General features: G+C 43.0%; 1 protein-coding gene across 7 annotated transcripts in view; it reads right to left on the bottom strand.

Annotated features, from left to right (window-relative positions):
- Positions 1–25453, bottom strand: part of LOC117349901 (catechol O-methyltransferase A-like) — a 72685-nt gene extending 47232 nt beyond the window's left edge. Inside the window, exon 1 of one of the 7 annotated variants that reach the window (XM_033923608.1) lies at positions 25331–25453. The gene's annotated coding sequence lies outside the window, so the exon portion shown is untranslated. Of the gene's footprint in view, positions 1–5899; positions 5989–9041; positions 9266–11929; positions 11952–12090; positions 12112–13083; positions 13237–25330 lie in introns of those variants that run through there. The other 6 variants (XM_033923599.1, XM_033923652.1, XM_033923647.1 and 3 more) reach the window with 6 other exon arrangements.
- Between the last annotated feature and the right edge of the window lie 2496 nt (positions 25454–27949).

The raw sequence follows: 27949 nt of genomic DNA, 5'->3' as shown, positions 1-27949 counted from the left end.
CCCGTTAATGTAATGGGCTATAAGACTAGTTCTATAATAATTTGGCTTGTTCAGTTTTCTTGATACTAGAGGGGATATATGTGAAGGGGAGGGGAGACAGGGGTTTTGTTGGTCCTTGCTCTGTATATTTATAAAATGACAATTGTATAGAATATTGTTTCTTTTTATACTTTAATAAAATATGTTCAATTTAAAATCATAACTGAGACTTATGCGGATGGGATCAGATGGTTTGCGGGGACTGAGCTTGCGGAGACGGGGGCGGAAATGTACTTTTTAAATTTCAGTCTTAGTAGTTTGCTGGTCCACAAAATAATTCTTTTATTTCTGCCAGTCCACGGGTATAAAAAGGTTGAAAACCACTGCTCTAGAACAGAGTCGGCAGCTGTGCTGAGGTGCAGGAAGGTCCCCCGATGACTCGTCTGCCTGCTTTGCTCCGGAAGAAGTAAGTTATGTCGGAGGGGATGGACCCGGCAGACGCAGTCATCGCGGGTCCTTGCCGCAACTCCCTGCGTCTGCCGGGTCAACTCGCTCCGACATAACTTACTTCTTCCGGAGCAAAGCCTGGAGTCATCGCGGGACCTTCCAGCACGCGGCTGCTGACTCTGCTCCAGAGCTAGTACGTCAGAGTGGGGTGGACCGGCAGCTGGCAGCTACAGTCATCGCGAGAAAGGAGCAGGACTGCTGGAATGAAAGAGTGGTGCAGGGAGAGAAAGGGGGCAGGGTGGAATGGAAGGGTGGTGCTGATGGCTTCCAGTTGCTCATCGTATAATGTACAAATTAAGTCTGCTCACCTTTAAATCTCTGACATTTAAAACACCAGCTTTTATTTATAAAGTTTTGATTCCTTATACTTCATCTAGATTACTGAGGTCGAATGACCAATACTTATTGGTCATTCCCTCTCTTAAAATTATTAACACACAGCGGCAATCTATCTTTTCCGTTACAGCTCCTCAAACATGGAATGCCTTTCCAATTTATTTAAGAGAGGAAAAGAACTTGGAAAAATTTAAGAGCAAACTCAAGGGTTTTCTTTTTAAAGATGCATTCAATGACTAAATGAATTGCTTATGACTCTCATTTTATCTATATATCTTTTGATAGTTTTCTCTTTCCCTTTCCTATTGTTTTTAACCTTAATTGTTTTTCTTTATAATCAGATTGTATTTCCTTCCTAGTCTCTCCTTGTGTTTTATTATGTCCTTATAAGTTAGTTTTTTAATAAGTTTAGTAGATTTAGTATTTTTGTTAGTTACATTTGTTTCCCCTAACTCTGTAATTTTTATTGATCTGTACATCGCTTAGAATTTGGAATAGGCGATTAATCAAATTTTATAATAAACTTGAAACTTGAATTGATGTACAGGGAAAGGGGAGAGAGACATAAGGGGGAAGGATACTGGACAGAATTGGATTGGAGGAAAAGAAAGGGGGCAGATGCTGATTGAAGAGGGGTGGATGGAGAGAGAAAGGGCAGACATTGGATGGTAGTGTAGCGGGTAGAGGGGGAGCCTGTGCTGGATGGAAGTGCAGATGGGAGAGATAAGGGAGCAAATGAAGGAAGGAAATGGGAGGAGAGAAAGAGGGGAGCAGACGATGGAAGTGGACAGAGAGAGGAGAAGGTACTAGATGGAACTGGAAGTGGTAGAGAAAAAGGGCACATGATGGAAGGAGGCGGATAAATAAAAGGAGGGCACATGATGGGGGAAAAGGATTGAGTTAGGGAAATACTGGAGGGGGTGAGGGAAAGAGGTGGCGAGCTATAGGTAGACAGTAAAAAAGGAAATCGATGAGAGGGTAGTAAGAACGTAATCTAGATGGATGCAGAAAATAAATTGAAAAGGAAAATGAGGGAAGAAAGGGATTGCAGAAGAGAGGTGTGGGAGAGGGAAGGAGAGGAGAGAGATGCCAGACCAATGGGGGGTGAAAGGAGAGATGGAAGGGGGAGGCATACAGTTTCTCGAAGGGGCATAGAAGGAGATAAGATGCCATATAGGGGCAGAGAGATGGCAGACAGTGAATGGAAGGAAGAGAGTAACAAGAAGATGAGGAAAGCAGAAACCAGAGAAGACAAAGGTAGAAAAAAATTTTCTATTTATTTATTGCTTTAGGAGACATGTGTCACTGTTTCTGTGGTGTTGCATTGTATGCAGAGTCCAGCTTCTTGCTGGTTCAATTTAACCTTTGTCTATGTATTTCTATTTTATCCCCCCTTTTACAAAACTGTGGAGCGTTTTTTAGTGCCAGCCGTGGTGGTAGCAGCTCTGATGCTCAGAATTCTATGAGCGTCAGAGCTGTTACCACCGTGGCTAAAATCCACACTACAGTTTTGTAAAAGGGGGAGGGGTTATTTTGTGATGACATATTCCATACTAGGCGAGAGTGTTTTCTGTGTTCGAAAGACATGGTTTTCTGTTAGGATTGATCTGTACTAGTCTGGCTTGTTTAGTTTACAATGGGTGTATTGATGTTGTACTGCTCACTGCATATGTAAGATGCTGCCTTTTCCTAGGTACTCATGTGTGACATGTGGCTTGTTACTAAAAATCATGTTTTTCGTACAGATGGGGGGAGAGGTGCCAAAAAGTTATGGGCCCCGGGTGTCACATATGCTAGGTACGCCACTAGTGTAGAGTAAAATACAAACTATTGCTGATGGTTTATTTGAGTTTTAATCAAATGGCAGCTAGGTATTTATGCGATTGTCTGGCACTGTATGTCCCAACAAGACAATTAAGATCTTCCACACAGGCAAGATTGATTGTTCCATCTTCAAAAAGCCTTCATTATGAGAATACAAGGAGGTGTGTTCTCTTGTGTAGGACCTATGGAGTGGAACAAATTACTTGTGTATTTACAACAGCTGAAAGATTTGCAGGAATTTAAAACAAATGTTTCAAAACCCATTTATTTTGTGCTATGAAATGTGGTGCTTAATGTGAGATAATAACAAACAGTGGATAGGAAGATATGTACTCTGTACTATGAAGTATGTCATTTGGTAAGAAGTTTGTTTCTTATGGGTAAGTTGTTTTGTTAATTGTTCTGTATGTACGTTTATTTGTTTTATTATGTATGTACATTTTTGTAACCCACCTCGTATAAAGGCAGGCTAGAAATAATAATAAACTAAAGCTAGCACCATTTTTCCAGTTCTTACCCCACTGCAAGTGTCTCTCACCCCCTTCACAATTCATCTTTTTCCACTGCCTTTCAGTCTCTTCCTCCCACCCCAGCTATCCAGGGGAAAGAACTTGGAGAAGCCCTATGAAGTCTTGAATCTAGACAATGATATATGTGCCTGCAAAGGGTTGAGGGTTGAAGTACTATACTAAGATTGGGTATCCTCCAAGGCTGGTGGTTGTTCCTCCTCCCCCTCCAAGCACTGCAATTGGCAGCATCTTGTATAAACTGGAGTCATGCCCTAGAAGTTGCAGAGTTCTGTGTCAACTCTCTGAATTATCATGTAAACAGGCCTGAACTGGATGCAAGTGTTGCATAATGAAACCTTCTTTGAACTTAAAATAATAAAGCATATGGGGACTGAGTTAAAGATCTCAATGTGTATTCTTTGGGGGAGAGGGGAGCTATGACCTATGTTTAAATACCTATGTAGCATAAATGTGCATGAGGCAAGTCTCTTTCAATTGAAAGGAATATCTGGAATGAGGTGAAGGAATAGACTCAGAAGTAACCTCAGAAAATACTTTTTTAAGGAAAAAGGTGGTGAATGTTTGGAATAGCCTCCTAGTGAAGATGATGGAGACAAAATGTGTATGTGAATTCAAGAAAGCTTCAGACAAGCAGTGGAGTAATAAGGGTGGGACCGTTTCCCTTCCACCTTCCACACAGCACACTCACCCCTTCCCCCGTACCTCTAATGTTGCCGGCGCGAGCAGTATCGCCAATCTGCTGTCCGCACCGGCATCGGCTCTCCTGATGTCACTTCCTGGCAGGGCAGGATTAACCAATAGGCCAAGTAGGCACGTGCCTAGGGCCCGAAATGGTCAGGGGGGCCCGATGAAGGAGGGCATCAACATTGTTTTTTCCAAACGGCAATGGGCCCCTCCAGCATCGATCAGCAACACGGGCCCCCCCCATTGATGGAAAGTAAGACAAGCAAGCAACATGGGTAATAAAGGCAATGGGGACTGTAATTGTGCACGTGGTGTTGCTTGCCCAAAGCTTCCCTCTGACGCAGCTTCCTGTTTCCGCCCAAGTGCATGGTGGGGTGGGGCGAGGCAGGGGGCCCAGGGTACTTGTGTGCCTAGGGGCCCTCGATGAATTAATTCTGCCCTGCTTCCTGGTCTCATCTACATCAGATACCTTTCATACTCCCCTCTCTTTATCTGTCTCCATAACTGAATTATCATCCAATGAGCGGAGTTGGTCTCCCCCCCATTTTGTCAGCTAAAAAGCGTGCATATTTCTCTTCATCAATATCATAACATTCAGCAGCATTATTGTATCCATCAATCAGATATTTAACTGTAGCAAATAATTCTTGTGGTCGATTTAAAGCACCTACAACTTGTTCTTTATAATAACGATTTATTTCATTTTCACATAAACCTAAATATTCCACTAGGCGTAGTTTAAAGCTTTCATGATCAACAACATATTTTGTCTTATGGCATAAATGTTCTGCTCTTCTTATCTCACTTCTAACCTGAAAAATCGCTTCTGATCTCCATGGGAAAGATTTATATTTCCCTTTTAACTCTATAACTTTTTCTGGTGCTACCACATTTAAAGCATTAACCAGGCTATCATTCCATTGTGTAACCATTCCATCTACAGTATCCATCTCATTTAATTTTATATGTGGCAACCATTCCCTTTCTAATTTTTTAATATCAAATTTAAGTTTTATTTTACATGTCTCCCCTTGTTTCTTAATCTCGTAAGTAGGCCTAAATGTAAAGGATATCAAACTATGATCAGACCAATCTATCTGCTCTACTTCTAATATGCCATCAAACCGACATATACATTCTTGAGACATAAAAATTAAATCTAAAACATGACCTGCTAGATGAGTGCTTTCATTTACAATCTGCTGCAGCATCAGTGCTGATAGTGTCACAAACACAACATGTTCTGAACCTATTCTCTCAATTTCATTTGGCTCTATAGGAATATTAAAATCTCCTAAAATATAAATCCTGTTAAGATCAATATTTAACCCCATTAAAAAATTTATAAAAGGGAAACCATGCATCCCAGTCACTCCTGGTGGTAGATAAACCAAGCATACTACAACATTCTCATTCTTTATCACTACACACTCACCCAATTTCAACCAATTTGAATCTAAACTCAACCTCATAAACACCACAACCCCTCCTCCCCTCTTACCTTTCCGACATGCCCATTCCCAACTAAACCCGGGAGGACAACATTGTCTAATACCAAATCAGTTTCAAGAAACCATGACTCTGTAACACATAATATATCATATCATCTCTCACTCAGTAAATCATAAATTAGAATTATCTTGTTTTTGCTGATCTCACATTTATATACCCACATTTAAATCCACTATAACATTTACTCATCATAGGCACATACTTCAAAACCTCAGTCATTCCTGGTCTATCCCTTCTACAAGAAGGCAAACTCCTCAATCTTCCATATCTACCTTGCCCTATCATAACTTTGATTGGTTCACAATCCATTTTCCCCTATAAAATGTATCAAATAAAAGCCTTCCCCCCAAAAAAAATCCTATCCAAAGGACCGTCAGCGCTATACAGCTCCGGCATAGAGCTGTGGCTATTTAAACCATGCGCCCTTGGGAAACGTCACTAAAAAGGGACGTGGTTAGCGATAGTCCAGCTCAACTTCACTCAACGCTACGGGGTAAGTTACTTGTGTGGTATGTTTTAGTTGTTACCAGTTCCTCCAGGCACTCAGCACAGCAGCGTTTCAGATGTTAAAAGTCCTTCCAGCTCTGCACACAGCTTCACACAGTAAGATGGCATGGTTAGGCAGACAGAAAAATAAAAGCAGATGAAGACCACATGGCCTATGTTCTGTTTCTCCTATTTTGTCTCTGAAGGAAGAGAATCTGTGATGTCAGATTCTGAAATGTACAAGCCAGGACATTGTATTCCTGATGGAAGTGTATTTTGGAGTAAAGCCCAGCCTTGAATTCTCAACTGTGTGTGTCTCTGCTTGTTCAGACTGCTAACTGGACAGAATTTTAATGATCGGTGCTGGGAAGAGGAGGGGAGGAGCAGGGGGATCTCGGAGAAGGGAGATGGAGAATGGCTAGAAGGGGAGGAGTACAGAGGTGGAAGAAAAGTGAGGAAGCAGGAGCACTGGGAGGAAAGGGAAGACCTATCATACCACTCCTCCAGACATCTCTTCTTATTCATGGCAATCTTCTCACTACACAAACAGCCCCTCCCTCCCAAAAAAAAACCCCCACCACACACACACTAAACCCCCATCCTACCCTCCCGTTGCCATTTCCATCCCAACTGACTATCTGGGCTTTGTTAAAGACCTTGTTGTGCTGCCTGGCGTTGGACTTTGAACTGCAGAGTGCAGGTCGGGCAGCACCAAGAGAGGCAGGGGACCTGATAAGCCTGCTGCTGTCCTTTAACAAAGCCCAGATCAGTTCAAGACAAGTGAGCCACTAGGACTTCCACCTCCACGTGTCCCCTGGGGAAGACAGGGTTACACAGGCAGAGCTGGGCTTTGCATCCATAGACTAGTAGCATTGGCTGTAGTGCATAGAGCAAACGTGATATTTTCTTACCTTATTCACAATTGTTTTGAGGTTTGTAGTGAGATGCAATTTTATCACCCTAGTCAGGAACAGGGACAGAAACAGTATGTGGCATCAACAGCCAGCTTCAGGTTTCTGCATAGGCAGCGGAATGCTTTTTTGTTTGGGGGGGCCCACAAGCTCTGCTCCAGACTCCACCCAAGCTCTGCCCCAGACCCTGCCCCCATAATAGTACCAATTGAAATACCATTTTTTCCATTCATTTTTCATATATAGTACTCCCCCGAATTTCACGGGGGTTCTGTTCCAGGACCTCCGCAAATTCCGAAAAAATACAGGATCACAAACTAAAAGTACTAATATATACAAACCAAACCCTAAGATTCAAGACTCTACATGCAGTACAATCCTCAGAGAAATAAAAACAAATGCATTTCTTCCTGAACAGTGCAAAATATAAACAGATGTAATTTCTCAAAACTGACACAATTCAATCACTAAGGGCTCCTTTTACTAAGGTGCGCTAACGGTTTTAGCGCACACAGGGTATTACTGCGCACTAAGGGGCTAGAACTAATGCCGGCATTAGCGTCTAGCACGTGCTATTCTGTGCGTTAATGCCCTAATACAGCTTAGTAAAAGGAGCCCTATATTGAAAATAAAATCATTTCCTCTAACTTTGTTGCCTGGTGACTTTGGTTTTCAAATCATCTTTCCCAGTCTCTGGCTGCACTTCCTTCTGGCTGGGCTCATAACTGTGTATCCAGGGCCACCTTAGCCATTTGCTGATATTCTCGCCTTCACTTTCTGCCATACATCCATCTTTGTTTCTGACGTGCCAGGGATAATGTCTAATATCAGTAGTCAGTAAAGTCGTATGACAAAATTATGAGAGAAACTGACTAAATTCAATAAAGCCCCCAGAGAGTGATCAACTTTAAAATGCGCTCAGAGAAATGAAACTCTGAAGAGGGGGAGGTAACCCCCTCTTGGGACAAGAGTTCACCATCCAGTCATAGCGTATTTGATATAAAATAGATCACCCTCTGAGGTGAAATAAATACTTGTAAGATCTTTATTCTTCAGAGTTTCACTTCTCTGAGCACATTTTAAAGTTTGATCACTCTCCGGGGGCTTTATTGAATTTAGTCAGTTTCTCTCATTTTTTTAATACATCCATCTTTAGCATTAACTTTTAACATTCAACTTTCTTCCATTTTTCTGCTTTCTTCTCAAAATCTACTTTTCCATGCCTTCCCATCCCATCTATTTATGTGTACCATCTCCTCCCTCTTTCTTCTCCCCTTTTCCCATCTATCCATAAGAAGCATTTCTTCTTATCTCTTCCCTATCGCACCCATTGCTATGCACCATCTCCTCCCTCTGTCTCCCCTTCCCTCCATCCCTATGCACCATCTCATCCCTCTTCCATGGTCAGACATCTCTGTCTTCCCCTGCATCTTGTCACAAACCCTCCGCAGCGCAGGGCTGTCGTGTGACAAACACCGGGATTCTGGCGTGTCCCCTCTAACCAGGGGTACCTTCAGGACTTTTCAGGTAGCACTAGGCAACTGCCTAGGCTTGGGAGAGACAAGGCAAGCAAAGGGTTTCAAAATATCACCAGTCAAACCAAGTTCTTTAAGAAAGAATAGGATGTTTATTCTGACCCAGAGGTCAAAAAGATGCAACATAAAACAAAGATCACTTTTGCATTTCATTCAAAAATAAAGTCAATTGCAAAAAAATAAAGCTTTAACAAATCAGCAATCTCCTGTAGTTGGTTATTCCTGGGATCATGTGCTCTGACTCAGGATTGCTTTACACTGGTGTTCACTCATAATTCAAACGTTCTCTCAGCACTAATATTAGAGACATGCAACAGCAGATTTCAGCAGCCCAATAAAGTTTGGAATAAACCCTTGCCATAAATCATATTGAAATACCTCCTTAGACAATATAGCTACCACACAGTCTTGCAAACAGTTCAGCTTTTTCCTCAGCTCCCTCGTGAAGGCAAAACAAACAGCTGAGAGAGATAAGCTTCTCAGGAACGGAGCCACAGCAGGATTTCCAAAGTTCAAAACACAAACTTAAATGTTCTATCTTTAGCTTCTTGTTCTCAAACTTGACTTTAAACCAATCCAATAGTTTAGGGTTCAGGTAAGTATTATTCTTAAACCCAAAATACTCATAAAACCCAAACATATATCACCTTCTTCAAGCTTGGTTTGCACAGAAGGAAAGCACAGGCAAAAGGAAAAAAAACCCCCCACAAACCACTAATTGTTTCCCAGGTACTCACTTCCTTCATTCAATGTCCATACCTTCTGTCTGGCTCTCTAACATAGGACCAGCTACTTGTACCTCCATGCTTTCCACACAATCTGGAATCTGGAAGTTTGAAGTGGGGAGGATTTCTTCCAAATCCTGCATGGGCTAATCTGGCACGGTTGTCTCTGCTGCTCGGCTCCACAGCTCCTCACCTGCCTTGGGCTGTGGGAGTGACTCGCCCTGGTCACTCGCTCCTCCTCCTGCTGCTTGTCTCAGCCTGCTTTTAAACAGCTCAGAGCCAATCCCCTTCAGCCTGTAGCGGGGGATGGGCTTTGGCTCTAAAGCAGCTTTTCTCTGCCTGGGTTTATCCAATGCAGCTATATTCCTTGTGGCTTCTCTAACTGCCCTAAAGCCCGGAGGCTGCTGTTGACAGTCTGCCTGCCTCTGCTCCAGCTCACTACTGCTTTGGTCATAGGGGCAAGGGAGGTCAGCCTCAAGTTGAGCACCAGAATCAATCTGATCAGCTCTTCTGCACCCGATCCTATTAGGGACCGAACTAGTGCTGGTGCTGGGTTTGTCACAATCTTTCTCCTCTCCTTCCCATAGCCTGGAATCTCTCTCCTTTCCCATTGTCTGGCATCTCTCTCTCCTTCCCTCCCTCTTTCTGAGGTCTAACATCTCTCTCCTCTCCTTTTTGAAGTCTGGCATCTCTCACTCCCCTCCTTCCCTTCCATTCTGTGATCTGGCCTCTCTCTCCCTTTCCAGTTCCAGAGGTCTGACATCTCTCCCTTCTTTGGGTCATCTCTCCTCCCTCCCAGTGTAGCATTTCTCCCTCCCTCTTCTCCACCACTATCATGTCCAGCAATTCTCCCTCTTTCTTCCTTTCCCCATCATCTCTCTTTCCCTCTCGTACCACACACCTATGTCCAATAATTCTCCATTCCTTTACCCTCTCCCACAGCAGCATTTCTTTCTCGCCCTTCCCACTATTCCACCTATGCAGCATCTCTCTTTTCCTCCTTTCCTACCCCCCCATGCATTTGTCCTTTCCAAACCTCTCCCTGTATGTGCAGTATTTGTCTTCCAAACCCCCTGAGCATCTGTCCTCCCTGCCTTCCCAACTCCCTACCCCCTGCACCCATAAGAACATAAGAATTGCTGCTGCTGGGTCAGACCAGTGGTTCATTGTGCCCACTAGTCCGCTCATGCGGCAGCCCTTAGGTCAAAGACCAGTGTCTTAATTTAGTCTAGCCTTACCTGTGTACGTTCTGCTTCAGCAGGAATTTGTCTAACTTTGTCTTGAATCCCTGGAGGGTGTTTTCCCCTATAACAGCCTCCAGAAGAGCGTTCCAGATTTCTACCACTCTCTGGGTGAAGAAAAACTTCCATTACGTTTGTACGGAATCTATCCCCTTTTAACTTTAGAGAGTGCCCTCTCCTTCTCTCTACCTTGGAGAGGGTGAACAACCTGTCTTTATCTATTAAGTCTATTCCCTTCATTATCTTGAATGTTTCGATCATGTCCCCTCTCAGTCTCCTCTTTTCAAGGGAGAAGAGGCCCAGCTTCTCTAATCTTTCACTGTACAGCAACTCCTCCAGCCCCTTAACCATTTTAGTTGCTCTTCTCTGGACCCTTTTGAGTAGTACAATGTCCTTCTTCATGTACGGCAACCTATGCTAGACGCAGTATTCCAGGTGGGGGCGTACTATAGCCCGGTACAGCGGCATGATAACCTTCTCTGATCTGTTTGTGATCCCCTTCTTAATCATTCCAAGCATTCTGTTCGCCCTTTTCGCCGCCGCCAACATATTGCACAGACGGCTTCATTGATTTGTCTACCAGTACTCCCAAGTCTCATTCCTGGGGGGTCTCTCCGAGTACTGCACCGGACATCCTTTATTCGTGTATAAGATTTTTGTTACCGACATGCATCACCTTACACTTATCCACTTTAAACCTCATTTGCCATGTCGCAGTCCATTCGTCAAGCGTGTTTATGTCACGTTGCAGGTCTTTACAATCCTTCTGGGTCTTCACTACTCTGAAAAACTTTGTATCGTCTGCAAATTTAATCACCTCGCTTATCGTACCAATTTCCAGGTCATTTATAAATATGTTGAAGAGCACATGCCGAAGCACCGAACCCTGCGGCACTCTATTCAAGACGCTTTTCCAGTCTGTTTCCTATCCGCCAACCAATTTTTAATCCACGTGAGTATATCACGCTTGATTCTATGGCTCGCAATTTTTCGAAGTAGTCGTTCATGCGGAACCTTGTCGAATGCCTTCTGAAATTCCAGATATACGATGTCGACCGGGTCACCCTTATCTATCTGCCTGTTTACTCCCTCGAAGAAGTGCAGTAAGTTCGTCAAACAAAATCTTCCTTTGCTGAAGCCGTGCTGGCTGGTCTTCATCAGATTGTGTCCGTCAACATGATAAATGATGCGGTCCTTTATCAGCACCTCTACCATCTTTCCCGGTACCGAGGTCAGCCTCTCCCTGTCAGGCTCTGCACCCAACCCCTTTCCCCCCGTCAGGCACTGCACCTAGCTCTCCTCCCTCCCTCTGTCAGGTGCTGCACCTAGCCTCCCTCCCTCCTGTCAGGCACTGCACCCAGCCCCTTCCCCCCCTTTCAGGCACTGCACTCAGCCCCCTCCCCCCAGCCCCCATCAGACTCTGCACCCAGCCCCCTTCTCCCTCCATAATGCACTGCACCCAGCCACCACCACCCCCATCAGACTCTGCACCCAGCCACCACCACCACCCCCATCAGACTCTGCACCCAGCCACCAAGCCACCACCCTCATCAGACTCTGCACTCCGCACACACACACACACACACACACACACCCCGGTCACACTCTGCACTCACCCTCTCTCTCTCACTCGCTCTGCACCCTGCCCCGTCCTCCTACCTCTTCTGGCCTGAAGAGTGGAGAAAGGCAAAGTATAGCGTCCAGGAAACAACGGCAACAATGCAAACAAGAGTTTCTTTCACAGATTTCTCCTGATACAGCCCAGCATTATCACTCTGCTCCCTAAACACACTCCCTCAGCTCCAACACAGACTATTTACCTTCTATTCTTTAGCCTCCTTTCCAGCACAGATTTTCTCCGAGAGCATAAGCAAAGCCAGCTAAGGTCTATTGAGTTCAGCACTCTGGTTTCTTCTGCCGCTGAGCGGCAATGAGTGGGAGCGCACTTTGGCGCTCAGCAGTTTCTTTGACTGGCTCCTACAAATTCTCGCGATTCACGAGAATTTGTGGGAGCCAGTCAAAGAAGCCACTAAGCGCTGAGCAGGAACGCCAAAGCGTGCTCCTGCTTATTGCCCCTCAGCGGCAGAAGAAACCAGCCACGAACGACTGTGTTAGCAGTGGGCAGGAGCGCAGAAAGCTCATTCTTTTCCGCTGCACCGCTGGACCACCAGGCATAAAAGTAAGTGGCAATTTTGGGGGAAGCCAGGACCTCTGTGCCCCTCCCCCCATTCCAGCGCCTATGCGGTTTCTGATAAACGTCTCACATGCAAATAACTAACTAACTAATGCAAATAACTAACTAACTAACTAACTAACCACAAGAATTGAGAATGCTGACAGAGAGAGTCGGTGAACATGAAGTCCTTTACCACAAGCAGTTTCTAGCAGCTCTACTAAATCATCATGGACTAAGTGAAACACACAAATTCAATGTAATCTAGCATGCGAAACCCCCACCCAACAAATGTAACAGAGAAATGTAGCAAGAGCATAGTTGCAGATTTGCATCGGAGAAAGTATTGGCTAAGATAATGACGACTGTGCCACTAACCACAGAATAATCATTTCTTCCAGAGAAATAACACCCCCCCCCAAAAAACAAAAAAAAAAAAACAAAACAAGCAGAATAACAGCTTTAAACTATTTCTGGAAACGAACACCGAATAGGCACAAGCTTTTCCTTTTCAGCAAAGCTCAGTATGGAAGAGACAAGAAGTCTGTCTGTGCCTTCCTTCAGTTCTGGCGATCTTCTTTCCTGCCTCCTGTGGGGTTTTTCTCCTCTTCCTTTTTAAATTCTAAATGCAGAATCTCACCTGTCTCGAAAGTTTTCCCCTTTGGAAGAAGTGAATCATATAAGGAGCAGTATTTAGTCCATGAATCTACGCAGCCATTAAAGAAAAAAACAAACAAACAACAATCTCAGCTAATAGTGCTAAGAAAGTGAGACTACAGTTCAGACTACAGTCCTGAATGTTTAAACCCTCCCATATGATCTTCATCTTGCCCTGGAGCATTGTGGGACTTGTAGTCATGAGGTTGCTTTTTCCACAAATGTTTAAATTCCAAGAGGGGACGAGACGTGGCGTAGGGAAAACCAGAGGCACTACAATATGCCATTGTCCTAGAAGTTATACTAAATAGTACGACTCTGGGCATTATGCCTAATGGCTTGGCACGATTAAAAGATTCATATCATAGCCTTGTGCACAGGCAGGATACATCAGCAGCTGCTGCTGCTTCAACTGTTTCTTGGCCCTGTTGACTCTTCTTTTGATTTTATTCCCAGCACCCATGTCATTTCTAGCCTGATAATGTTTTCCCTTAAAGGTTGAATAGACTCTTTTGACTGAATGCTGCCCCCTATTCAAGTAGCTTCCTTCCCCTAACTCTGCTCTTCAGCTTTTCATGGTACATTCATGCTTGCATGAGTGTTTTGGAGGAGATCTGCTCTTCAGCTATCTATGATGTTATGAAGGGCATTCAATAATTTATCTACCTGAGTATGAAAGTAAATAGTAAGTGTGTTGAAACAAGTCTGTGCATGTTGTGACATGTCTCATGGTTACTCATGCACAGTTGCAGCTCAGTGCAAACCTAACATTCCATGAGACAGGATGTCAGGAGAGTACTCATGTGAATCAAGTAAGAAACTGCTAGAATTGAAGCATCGTTCAGTGATAACATTTCTCACAAAAGCCATAGGAGATCCATGAACACATGACTGCAGTTTATGATGAGTCTGCCCCATCAAACTACAAAGTAAAATTTTTGAGCAAGCCGTTTAAGTGGGGTAGAGAGTCCATTGAAAATTACTCTCAGACTGGACGGCCTGTGGAAGCAACTTCCACAGAAATGTGCAAGAAAGTCAAGGATTTAATTTTGTCAGACGAATTAAGGTTTTCTGAATAGCTGAAGAACTGGGCATCTCGGCAGGTACAGTTTGGAAAATAATTCATGAAAAGTTCAGCATGTCCAAGGTTAGTGCAAGATGGGTTTCATGAATGCTGAAGCCATGCCAGAAGGTCACGAGACACCAGTGCTGTTAGAAGACCTCGGAAACAGTGATCATAACACCATCAAATTTGAGCTGATAACTGGAGTGACATTGCTAACAAAATCTACTGTAGCGGCATTTAATTTATGCAAGGGTGACTACGATAAAATGAGAATGGTTAAAAAGAAGATAAAAGGGTCTGTGGCAAAGGTCAGAAATATAAACCAGGTGTGGATGTTGTTTAAAATTACAATCATGGAAGCTCAGATCAGATGTATTCTTACACATATTAAAAAAGGTGGAAAGAAGAGAAAACGAGAGCCAACGTGGTTAAAAGTTGAAGTGAAAGAGGCTATTACAGCCAAGAAAACATCCTTTAAAGAATGGAAAAAGGATTCCAATGAAGAAAATAAGAAGAGACATAAGCACTGGCAAGTTAGATACAAAGCATTGATAAAGAAAGCTAAACATAAATATGAAGAACTTGCCAAAGAGGCAAAAACTTATAGTAACAATTTTTTTAGGTACATCAAAATCAGAAATCTGTTAGGGAATCTATGGGACCATTGGATGATCAAGGAGTAAAATGTGTGCTCAGGGAGGATAAGGCCATAGCGGAGAGACTAAATTAATTCTTTGCTTCGGTCTTTACAGAGGAGTGTGTGGCGCAGTGGTTGAAGCTACAGCCTCAGCACCCTGGGGTTGTGGATTCAAACCCTGCGCTGCTCCTTGTGACCTTGTGCAAGTCACTCAATCCTCCATACATTAGATAGATCAGGGTTGCCCAACACGTCGATCGCGATCGACCAGTAGCTCAGGAAGGCAACGCGAGTCGATCGCGGAGCCCATCCCGGGCTCCGTGATAGACTCGTGTTGCCGTCCTGATCTACCGGGCCGATCAGCCTTCCTCTTCAGTGTTCTCTCTAGGGCCTTTTAGCTGGGCGGTCCGCCCAGTGTCATCTGCTGCTGCTGAAAAAACAAAAAAAACCGGCTTGGAGATTTCAGCACGTAGCGAACTTATGCTCCGTGGCTCTAACGTGTGCGTGCCGGCTTCCCTTCTCTTCCCTCCGAAACCGGAAGTTATGTCCGGGGGGTGGGGGGAGGAGAGAAGGGAAGTCGGCACGCACATGTTGAGAGCCCTGAAGCAAGCGTTCGCTATGGGCTAAGGCAGGAGACAGGTTAGTGAAGCATTTGCTCTTCTTGCTGCCGGGTCCTGCCTACTTTCTGTTTCCGCGAAGGCAGGACCCGGCAGCATTTCCCCCAATAGGTCGATCAAGATCTTGGGCCAATCAGCCTTCCTCTCCCCGACGGCAGAATTGACGTCGGGGAGAGGAATGCTGGTCGGCCGAAGCAGGGACAGCTTGGGGCGGCATCGGCTTTTGGGCCTGTTATTGGTGGCGGTTTGGGGCCTGTTATTGGTGGCGGTTTGGGGCCTGGTCCCCGATGGCAGTGGCTTGGGGGAGGGCAGGGAGAAAGAAAGAAAAAGGGCAGGCAGGGAGACAGAAGGAAAGAAGAGAAACAGAAAAAAAAGAAAGGGAGGCAGAGAGAAAGAAAGGGCAGGGAGAGAGGAAGGAAAAGTTGGGGGAGGGAATGAGGTCTGGAGGAAGCATACAGACTAAAAGAAGGGAAGAAAGATTGGATGCACAGTCAGAAGAAGAAAGTGCAACCAGAGACTCATGAAATCACCAGACAAGGTAGGAAAAATGATTTTATTTTAAATTTAGTGATCAAAATGTGTCTGAATTTATATCTGCTGTCTATATTTTACACTAAAGTTCCCTTTTACTAAACCGCAATAGAGTTTTTTAGCGCAGGGAGCCTATGAGCGTCGAGAGCAGCGCTGGGCATTCAGCGCAGCTCCCTGCGCTCTAAAAACTGCTATCGTGGTTTAGTAAAAAGGGAGGGGGGTATATTTGTTTATTTTTGTATGGTTGTTACTGAGGTGATAGTGCATAGAGTTATCTGCTTTGACCTCTTTGAAAAACCCTGGAATAGGAATGATAATTAACATTTTCTATGCGTACAGTGTGCGTTGTGTTGTTTTTTTTTTAATTTTATTGTTGGTAGATCATTTTGACTTGGTCATTTTAAAAGTAGCTCGCAAGCCCAAAAAGTGTGGGCACCCCTGAGATAGATTGTGAGCCCACCGGGACAGATAGGGAAAAATGCTTGAGTACCTGATTGTAAAACTGCTTAGATAACCTTGATAGTGGTATATAAAAACCTAATAAACTTGAAGATGTAAGAAATCTTCCTGAACCGGAAATGGTTTTCAAGGGTGATGAGGCAGCGGAATTGAAAGAAATTTTGGTGAACCTGGAAGACGTACTATGCCAAATCAACAAGTTAAAGATTGACAAATCACTTGGACTGGATGGTATACATCCTAGGGTACTGAAAGAAATCAAACATGAAATTACTGATCTATTGTTAGTGATCTGTAACCTGTTGCTAAAATTATCTGTAGTACCTGAAGATTGGATGGTGGCCAATGTTACGCCGATTTTTAAAGAGGATTCCAGGGGAGATCTGGGGAATTACAGACTGGTAAGCCCAACTTTAGCACTGGACAAAATAGTAGAAACAATTATCAGCACTGGACAAAAAAGTAGAAACAATTATAAAAAATAAAATGGTGGACCATGTAGACAAAAATGATTTAATGAAACATAGGACTCCTTTTATTAAGGTGCGCTAGCGGTTTTAGCACGCGCTACAATGCCCCGTGCACTAAACACTAATGCCTCCGTAGAGTTTGCGTTAGTATTTTTCGTTTAGCACATGCTTTGCGCGTGCTAAAAACACTAGCGCACCTTAGTAAAAAGAGCCCATAGTCAACATGGGTTCAGCCAAGGGAGGTCTTGCCTCACCAATTTGATTGATTTTTTTGAAGGTGTGAATAAACACATGGATAAAAGTGAGCCAGTTGATGTAGGGTATTGATATTTCCAAAAAGCTTTTGACAAAGTTCCTCATGAGAGGCTCCTGAGAAAATTAAAGAGTCTTGGGATAGGAGGCAATGTTCAATTGTGGATTAAGAATTGGTTATCAGATAAACTTGGGGGTCCTTTTATCAAGGCGCGGTAGGGGTTTAACGCACGGAATACTGCGCGTTAAACCACCTGCCGCGCTAGCCGCTAATGCCTCCATTGACGAGGCGTTAGTATTTTGGCTTGTCGCGGGGGTTAGCGTGTGATGAAATGTCCGACGTGCTAACCCCCGTAGCGCACCTTGATAAAAGGAGCTCTTGCTTTTTTCTGTTACATAGATCATTTTGGACTCCTGTTCATTTACAAAAAGTAGATCGCTCTAAGTCTAATAGATGTTGGCACTGTCATTTCGAAGCTGGGACTTTAGATCATCTATTATTCTATTGTCCATTTATTTTGGCTTTTTGGAAATCAATATGGGGCCAAATAAATAGGTTATTAAAAAATCTGGTGGCTTTAACATACGATACTATTTTATTTGGCATGCCAATGAGAGTGAAGAGTCAGATTTCTTCAAAAAACAATAAGCTTTTACTTATTATGACAGGAGTTGCCATTCAACAGATTACATTTAATTGGAAAAATTGGAGCAGATTAAATTACAATTTTTGGTGGAATTCTTTATGTCATCTACATAAAATGGAAAGAACATTAGCTACACAGAAAGGATATTTTAGTAAATTTCGAGATGTTTGGGGACCATTAACAGATTATTGTAATGAGTAGTTAACATTTTCCCTTAATAATACAATTAAAATGATGGGATAGAGATGGGGGGTTTCTGATTCTTTATTAAATGTTTGGATTAATAGGAAAGATTATATTGTATAATATATGTGAATGCATATGATATGGGAGGGGGGTTATAATTTCATTAATTTAAGTTGATTGTAATAGAATATCAAGTGATGTTTTTAAGTTCAAATGTTATTTCTTGATACACTTGTTGTAAGATGAAAAAATTAATAAAGATTAAAAAAAAAAAGAATTGGTTATCGGACAGAAAACAAAGGGTAGGGTTAAATAACCATTTTTCTCAATGGAAGAGGGTAAATAGTGGGACCGGTGCTATTTACCTTATTTATAAATTATCTGGAAATTGGAACTACAAGTGAGGTGATTAAATTTGCAGATGACACTAAACCAGTTTCTTCTAACAAATATCAAATGAGTAACCCCGCCCAAGCTCTGCCCCAGATCTGTCAAGGCTCTGCCCCAAACCCACCCAGGTGGGGGTGGGCTTGGGGGGGGGGTCTGGGTGGGCTACTTTTCAGGGTGGGGGGGGTTCCGGCAGGAGGAACTGGGCGTCCCTACTGCAATGATCTTTGGGGGGGGGTTGTTCTGGCAGGAGGGATTGGACATTCCTACTGCCGACGATATTTGGCAGGGGGTGAGGGGTTCCGGCAGGAGGGACTGGCCATTCCTCCTGCCAGTAGTCTTCGCAAGGGGTGGGGGATGGGTTGCGGCCGCTAAACTTAACACGGCGATAAGTTCAGCGGTTGCGTCTGGTTGAAATGTAGGCCAACATTTTGTTGGCCTACATTTCAGGCATCTATCGCGGGCTTAAGGAATAGTACTATTCTTTTCAGTAGTGATGGCATGTGATCAGTAAGAATATTGGAGTGAGATCTCCCTGTCGCTGCTGCTTTATGGAAGTGTAAAGAGTTTATTGGGAACCCTATGCAGTTACAGATCCTGATGACGCCGGGGAGGCAAATCAGTTCTGTGTCGGGCTGGATTTTGTATTTCTAGCTCCAACGAATAGCGGAGGAGGGTTGGACTTTGTATTTCTAGCTCCAACTAACAGCGGAGGAAACCTGCAAAGAGCCTTTATTTAGTCAACTCTGTTGAAATTTTCAACAAGAGGAGAATAGTGGACTGATAAGTATTCAATAAGATCTGAATAGAATTTTGCATTTAACAGTTCAAATCAGTTTTATCAGAAGGGTTCTCAGTTCTATATGAAAATTTTTTTAGCTGAGATTTGTGTGTGATTTTTCTATTAGATATACAGTATATTAAATAAAAAAAATATTTTGATAATATTAATTTATACTTATTTAAATGGCTTCTTTGTGATTAAATGTAAAAAAAATAAATTTCTGGAGCTATTATATTTGAAATTGATTTCCCGATTATTATATTAATTGGTTTACTAATGAATATGCATGAGATCTACTTCCATGCACTGCCTCCATTGTATGCAAATCAATCTCATGCATATTCATTGGGGAAATCCTGAAAACCTTACTGGGTTGCAGCCCTCGAGGACTGAGGTTGCCCACCTTTGCTTTAGTGAATCTTCATTAGGGAGGCTCCAATAAAATACTGAGGAATGTTCTCATTAAATTTTTAATAGCAGACACATTTTTCCATTTGCTTTTCTATTTCATGTCACTTCAACCAGGGTCGGTTGTGGGACAGTGGGAGCACTGTGAGGGGCTGTTGATGATGGTACCTTCCCCAGGTGAATGTGACAATGGCACCATATACTCTGCTGTATTTAGGGTCAGCCCTACCAGTAGACAGAGTCTATGGCAGCAGAATTGGGGAGAGGGGAGCGGCACTATGCCAGCATGGCAGGAAACCAATACTTTAAAGCTGCTATCAGTGTGGAATGGGATCTTTCAAGCTCTGATGTGTGACCCATGTCTTCTGACAGGAAGTTTGCATTGGAGGGGGATAAGATGCTATAGGCCTTAAGGACATCCCTGTGCTCAAGGCCCTGCACCATGCTGACCTTCATTTTTCAACAGCAGCCTCAGGTGTGGAGGGGCAGCAGTAAGATGGCAGCAGGAAGAAGGCAAGTTCTGAGGAGGGAAGAAGAGAGGTTGGACAGCTGAGGGGGAGAGAAGGGATGATGATGCTGGATATCTGGGGAGGGGAGGTGATGCTGGACATGGGGGGAAAAAGAGAAAGGGACATGCTGGATAACAGGGGGATAATCCTGAACTATTGGGGGCACATGGCTGAAGGTTCACCTAGGGCAATAGTATACCTAGGCTCAGCCCTGACTTTGTGTTGTTGATGCCATCCTGTGTTAGATGTATTGCTCTCCCATCAAATGTAGGATGCATAGGGGTGTCACTTAGCATTGCCAATTCAGGCATGCCCTGGATGGAGGGGGCAGGTTGGATTAGCAGGGGACAATGCAGCAATCTCTGCACATAGTCTATGTGGCACCCTGGACAAACGTCCTGCTCACTGTACCCTCAAACTAATCCTGGTTTCAATTAGCCTCTTCTACAGTAGTTTTACTGCAAGCTCCTGCTGAGACTTCAAGTTTAAAAAAATGTAAATAAGTTATTAGAAGAATAAAAATATCTTACTGCTGTACAAATTACTTTGCAGGTCTCTAATGAAAACCAAATACAGTATACTGTATAAGCCATGCAATGGACATCTATCTGTTTCTTTCTCTCCCTTCCCTCTCTCTCTCTCTCTCTCTCTCTCTCTCTATATATATATATATATATATATATATATATATATAGCTAATTTTAGATAAAAATGATATAGAGTAGATGTAGAGAGAGGGGAAGGAGTGAAAGCACTATGGAATGATTTTTCAGCATGATTACTGTCCTCCATTTACATGACATCTCATAACATTGTGTTACGATTGGCAAGTTTGCAGTCTGATATTTGTAGGACTTGCTTAATGTTCTGATAGAGGCACCTACATTTTCTCAGATCAATCAACAAATTCAGAAAGCAAATGCCTACATTTCTAGATGCTCTCTGTATTTCACACATTGCCATTTCTTACCGTCTGAAATAGCATGCTTCAGCAGAATACTCATTCATCAGGACATTCCAGAAGATACTCCATTGCACAAAATCAGCAGCAAGATATAAAAGCTCACTATGAGTTCCGGGGCTAATAAGATGGATAGAAGCCCTCATTTCTTAATGAAAGTACTTTATCCTACTTCAAACACAAATGGCATAGTTCCAACAAGAAGTTTCCCTGTTTTGCTGATTCTTCTCTCTCATCCTGCCCCCATTGTTTAATTCCCTTTTTGGTTGAGTAATTCAGCAAATGGATGATTTTATTTTGCATATTTTCTGTCTGCATGCACTGCCATCTTGTGAGAATTTGATAGCTGTACCACGGTAGAAAATAATTATTTTGACTGACAAAATGCCACCTCTCAGAAATGTACATTTCAGAAGCTTTTTTCCCTTAACATTTTTCCAACATTTTCCTCAGATTTTTTTTTTAGTTGTTGTTGTTTTTAAACTAGAGACATTCAAAGCACTGAAACTAGAACCATTTCTGCACAGAAGGCAGAAAAAACTCTTACTGAAAATGAAAATATCTGTTTAATTTTCTGAAGTAAATTAATGATCTTGCTTACTTTGAATAGTCAGGTATATGAAGCTGTTGCGGTAAAACCTTCGTCTAATGCAGGCGGATGAGGCTGTTTTCAGTTGGGCAGCACAGCGTTAAGTTAAGAAATAGTCCTCTTCCTGAGGATCAGAGCTGCGGGCAACTAACAAATTTCACTCAGATGGGTACCTTCCTTATCTAGAATATATTTCTTATAATCTCTGCCTTTATTCACAGCACATACAGTTTTTACAAGCAGTATGTAGCTCTACTTTACAAGGAGGGAGGCTTGCACAATTACCCTTTATAACTGTTTGTGTTTATGCTTTATAATTAACATTTTCAGGAGGGGGGAGGGTGTGGGAAAAAGAGAATCAGGGATATTTTTGTTTCCAGATCATCTTCTTCCCTTAATAAGCATGTTGAGTCATTCTTCATATAATCCACACCACATTTTTGCCATAGCAAGAGGCTCACAAGGATTACAATGGGGTATTTGGGGGGATCCACATAGTCCATAAATGCAGGGGTCAATTGAAAAGTTTCTGGCCTGAATGAGAAAACAACATTTTTGGGGAGAAAATGAAATTTATAGTATTTTTCAACATAGTCTCCATTTAACTTAATACATTTGCTCCAACATTTTTCCACATTTTTCATGCCTTCGGTAAAATATAAAACGTCTAAACTGGAAAATTAGCTATTTACAGCATCTGTGACTGCAGAATTGAAAAAAATTTCTTCCCAGACAGCCATTTTTTTTCAGGTTTGGAAACTGAAAGAAGTCACATAGGGTCATATCAGGAGAGTACGGTAGATGAGGAATTAATTTGAACAGCAATTCATGCAATTTCACTATTATGATTATTTATGTGTGAGCCAGTTCATTGTCCTGGTAGAAGAGAACTTTCTTCTTGGTCAAATTAGGACATTTTGTCCTGATTTCAGTGCTTAGATGTTATAATAAGCCAGCTTAGTATTCACCATTAATGGGTTTTCCCTTTCCAAGATAGTGAATAAAAATTATCTTGTGGAAATCCTATAAGATGGTCACCATCACCTTCCTAGCTGACGGAGCTGTTTTTGTTTTCTTCAAATCAATTCATTTTCTAAAAAAAATAGGACTCACCGATTCAGTGAATCCTGACATACCTCCGGGCCTTCTAAAATAGCAGCGTGGTGAACAGGCTTCTCCTGGTCTGCCCCACCGAGGCCTTCCCTCTGCTGCATCACTGATAATGCGACAGAGGGAAGCCCTGACGGGCAGGCTATGAGAAGCCTGTTCACAGCGCTGCCTCTGCCAAGCTGGTCACCGCCACCGCTGCTGCTACTTTAGAAGGCCTGAAGGGGGGTTGGAGGGTCAGTTGGGAGGTGCTGCACAGGGGAATAGGACGAATGGAAAGCTGCTGCACAGGGGGATAGGAAAGAGGAAAGCTGCTGCACATGGAGGGAGAAAGAAAGAATTGGTGGAGATGGGATGGAGGTGAGGAAGGGAGAGATGCAAAAGAGGTAGAAAGGGGTGAGAGGGAGATATCCTGCATATGCTAGAGGGGAAGGAGACATGTATGGAGAAGAGAGAGAGGGAGAATTGTTGAGCCATAGGGTACTACTACTACTACTTATAACTTATATAGCACTGAAAGGCTTACGCAGTGCTGTACATTTTGACATTTATAGATGGTCCCTTCTTAGAAGAGCTTACAATCTAACTTGGACAGACAAACATTATATAGAGCAGGGGTGCCTGGGCTCCGTGATAGACTCACTTTGCCTTGGCAATCTACCAGGCCGATCAGCCTTCCTCTCCCCGACGTCAATTCTGCCATTGGAGAGGAAGTTCGGGCCAGCCAATCACTTCCTGGCTGGGCTGGAACTTCCTCTCCCCAAAATGTAAGGTTTTGCAGAGGGGTGTTGCAGCAGACATGCCCCTAAAATGTAAGGTGGCACCCCTACAATCTGCCAGAGGTCCTGGGTTCAGTGCCCTCATAGGAGGTTCAACAGGAAGTGAAATTAATGACAATAATAGCCAAGAGTGGTTGCATAAAGAATATATTGTGCAGAAATAGGTTTAATATAGCAGTCCAGCATCTCTCTTACCCTCCCCATACTATCCCCCTCCCCCCATCTGGTTTGTCCCAGTGGTGCTGCTGTAACTCTTCGGGCCGCTGACAATGTGAGTTAATTAAACACGCTGCCTTTGACAACCCGGAAGCTTTCTCGCTGCTACTGCTTCCTGCCTATGCGCGCCCATCTCTCGCCTCTTCAATCCGTTTAAAATGCTGCTGTGCGACTCATATTCCGTGAGAGCTGTTATTCTCACATTACCCCTCTTCTCAAGTCGCTTCATTGGCCCCCGTCCATTTATGAATACAGTTTAAATTCCTCTAGCTCACTTACAAGTGCATTCACTCTGAAGCCCCCCGATATCTCTCCTCGCTTATCTCCCCCTATGCTCCCCCCTGTGATCTCCACTCATCGGGCAAGCCCCTCTTATCTGTACCCTTCTCTTCCACTGCCAACTCCAGACTCCGTCCCTTCTTTCTTGCAGTGCCGTGTGCCTGGAACAGGCTTCCTGAATCAATACGTTGTGCTCCGTCCCTGGCAGTGTTCAAAATAAATCCAAGCTAAAGGCTCGCTTTTTTGAAACTGCCTTCAACTCTTAACTCCCACTCACTGCTGTCAGATACCTATACCCACTATAATCTCCTCAACCCTGAAATGTCTGTCTAAATTAGATTGTAAGCTCCTCTGAGCAGGGACTGTCTATTGTGTGTTAGAATGTACAGCGCTGCGTACGCCTTTCAGTGCTATAGAAACAATAAATAGTAGTAGTAGGACTGGAAGCAGTAGCAGAGGAAAAGCTCCTGGGTCACATTACCGGCAGCCCAAAGAGTTACAGCAGCACTGCACCAGATCTCACAGGGGTGAGGGGAGGAGACTCTGAATAGCTGCTTTACATGTTCATGCCTAACGTATAGATGCATATTTCTGCTATTACACTAGTATTCTATAAAGGAATGTGAACACCTATGTTCCTTTATAAAACAGGCTCCCAGTTATTACTGACTGCCTCAACACTATCCAGATAGAATCAGGGCAATGTGAAGACAGAGTAAAGACAGAGGAAAACATTATCTGGAGAGCAGCGATATTCAAACTACTATCTGAATAAAATTAGGACAAGAAACAAGATATGTAAGTTGAGAACATCATGAATAGTTAAACAATTTTTTTGTGCAAGGGTCCAGAGTCTTAGTGGGTCAGTATTCATCCTATGGGCCTGAACAGTGAGATCAAATACATGTTTTATTTAAACATTTTTTAATCATTTTGATTTTATAGTAATTAACATAGGGTCTAGTGCACAATTAATTTTTTAGTGTGACAAGTCTAGCTCCTGTCAACCTGTCGCCATCGTTGCATGAAACGTAATTCTCTACCTCCAACACTGCCCATCTGCTACTGTTCTAAATATACATTTTTAAATATTACACAAAGCTAAGTTATAAGCAGGTAGTGTTATTTCCCAAATTAACATCTATTTATATTATACTGTATTTACTCATTATAACCACACTCTCTTTCCACATTCACACACTCGCTGCCTCTATGTCTTTTTGATCTGCCTGCAGCTTCCAGGCTCTGTGCATGTCTCAGCCTCGGAGCAGCTCTCAGTATTTCCCTCCTGCCTCTCCCCTGTAAATGCTTTAAATGTACTATGCTTTTTTTTCTGTAACACTTACCAGCACTGTCATTGGCCACAGCAGTGTACAGGCACATCTCCAAGTACTGGCTCTGCATCTCTTCTAGCCCAGCATCTGCTTCCTCTTTCTCTCCTCCCCATCCTCCTAGTGTAACCGCTGAGGGGTTAAAAACATTTTTCTGTGACTGAGGGCTCTGGTCTTATGAGGAGATTAAATGCTAAAGAATTGTAAGAGACACATTAGCACAGGGTAAACATTCTGGTGGCTGTTGCCTATCTTATCCAAGGTCAAGCAAGCAGCATATTCTCACATGTGGGTGACGTCATCCACAGAGCCCCGGCATGGCCAGTGAAAAAGTGCACCGGCACTTTAAGAATTCAAAGCTTTAATACTGCCCGCAGTGTGCATGCACGAGTGCATTCCTGCCCAACTCTACCTCACGAGGTCGTCAGTTTAACGTTTTCCGCAGAGTGAAGAAGATGTATCTCTTGTTTCTCTGTCGAGTTAACTTCCAGTTTAAATTTTTTTACCAACTTTTTCAAGAATTTCAGGTTTCTTCTTTCTGTTCTTTACTTTTCTTTTGGACAAAGCTAAATCAAAATTTTGGTGCTAGTGGGTAATCAATATTCAATACTCAAATGTACTCCACTAATTAAATTTAGAGAGCCCACTCTCAACGGAAGAAAAAGCCTCAGGTTTTCTTTAGGTGGGGCATAAAAGCTCAAACCTCCTCCACCATCATCATTGGCTAGAAAACTTCCAGAAGTTCAGAATGGGTTCAGCTGAGGGAGATCTTGCCTTACCAATTTGTTTGACTTCTTTGAAGGTGTGAATAAAGGTGGGTCGGTTGATATAGTCAGTGTATCTAGATTTTCAGCAAGAAAAAGATCTGGATGTTATTGTAAACATCCCCAGTGTGGGGTGGTGGCCAAAAAAGCAAACAAGATTCTAGAAATTATTTAAAAAGGGATGATTAACAAGACTAAAAATATTATAATGCTGCTGTATCGCTTCATGGTGCGACCTCACCTGGAGTATTGCTTTCAATCCTGGTCTCCTTATCTCAAGAAAGATATAGGGGCACTAGAAAAGGTTCAAAGAAGAGCGACCAATATGGTAAAGGGGATGGAACTCCTCTCATACGAGGAAAGACGAAAACGGTTAGGGCTCTTCAGTTTGGTAAAGAGAAGGCTGAGGGGAGATATGATTGAAGTCTACAAAATCCTGAGTGGAGTAGAACGGGTACAAGTGGATCGATTTTTTAAAAATCTGTCAAAAATGAGAAAGACTAGGGGGACACTGGATGAAGATATAGGGAAATACTTTTAAAACCAATAGGAGGAAATATTTTTTAACTCAGAGATTAGTTAAGCTCTGGAATGTGTTGCTAGAGGTTGTGGTAAGAGCAGATAGCGTAGCTGGTTATAAGAAAGGTTTGGACAAATTTTGGGACAAATTAAGATATTGGGAAAACCTCTGCTTGCCCTGTAGCTTGAAATATTGCAACTCCTTCGGTTTTGGCCAGGTACTAATGATCTGGATTGGCCACTGTGAGAATTGGCTACTGGGCTTGATGGACCATTGGTTTGAACCAGTATGGTTGTTCTTATGAGTGTAATAGAAGCTTCAATCAGCATTCAATCTAAAAATTCACAGCTTCGTCCAGCACTCTCAAATAGCTTTGGTATTGTAGACGGGCTCCTGCCCATGCAGCTTTAAATCCCTAAATTGCATCTGGATGTCACAAGAACAAGAGGGCATTTGGAAAAGTTAAGAGAGGACCTGGAATGCTCTCCAGAAGAAGTAATTGCAGAATCCACCGTTCTAAGATTTAAGGGTAAACTAGATGCACATTAGAGAATGACACGGGGAAAAAATCTGTCCCCGTCACCGCCCCATCCCCGGCCCACCATCCTCTGCACCGCCCCGTCACCGCCATTCCATTCACCGCCCCGTCACCGTCACTGCCATCCCTTTCACCGCCCCGTCACCGCCACTGCCATCCCATTCACCGCCCCGTCACTGTCCCCGCAGCATCCATATAAGCCTTAGTACTCTAATATTTAGCGTATTCCATTCTTATAAATCAAAGTTCCTGCTGCTGAACTAGAGAAAGAGATGTTCAGCTGGCAGGGCTTTGTTTATAAATTTTTATTAACACAACTAATATACCACCATAATGTTTCCGACAGAGGACAAGTATGCAATAAATGCATTTTGCTGTTTCAATGCCAGTGCTCAGCAGAACAACAGACAGCAATATGGACGTTCACCTTATGTAGTACTTTTTTAATATATAAAAATAGGCAAAATTAGTTGCTGTTTTATCATTATATTTTCTTGCCATTATAGTATTCTTCATTGATCATTTTTCTTTTTAAATTCAAAACAAATTCAACCTATCTTGTGTCCCAGCATGAATTCATGTTTCACTCAATTGGCTGTTTCAAGGGAATTAACCCTCCAACTTCCATTTGCAAAAATACCCAATGTTGTTCCTTCTATGAGCAATATTTAAATTATGAGGAACAACATTGGGTATTTTTGCTGAATTGTGTGACACCATTTGGGATGAACATGAAGATTGAAAATGCCTGGTTAGCCCTGGACAGATGATTTGAACAGCCAGGAGCTTGTCCTGGCCATTTAAATCATTTT

This window comes from Geotrypetes seraphini, chromosome 1 (assembly GCF_902459505.1).
Source record: "Geotrypetes seraphini chromosome 1, aGeoSer1.1, whole genome shotgun sequence".
NCBI lineage: Eukaryota > Metazoa > Chordata > Amphibia > Gymnophiona > Dermophiidae > Geotrypetes > Geotrypetes seraphini.
This window is presented reverse-complemented; position numbering and strand designations above follow the sequence as displayed.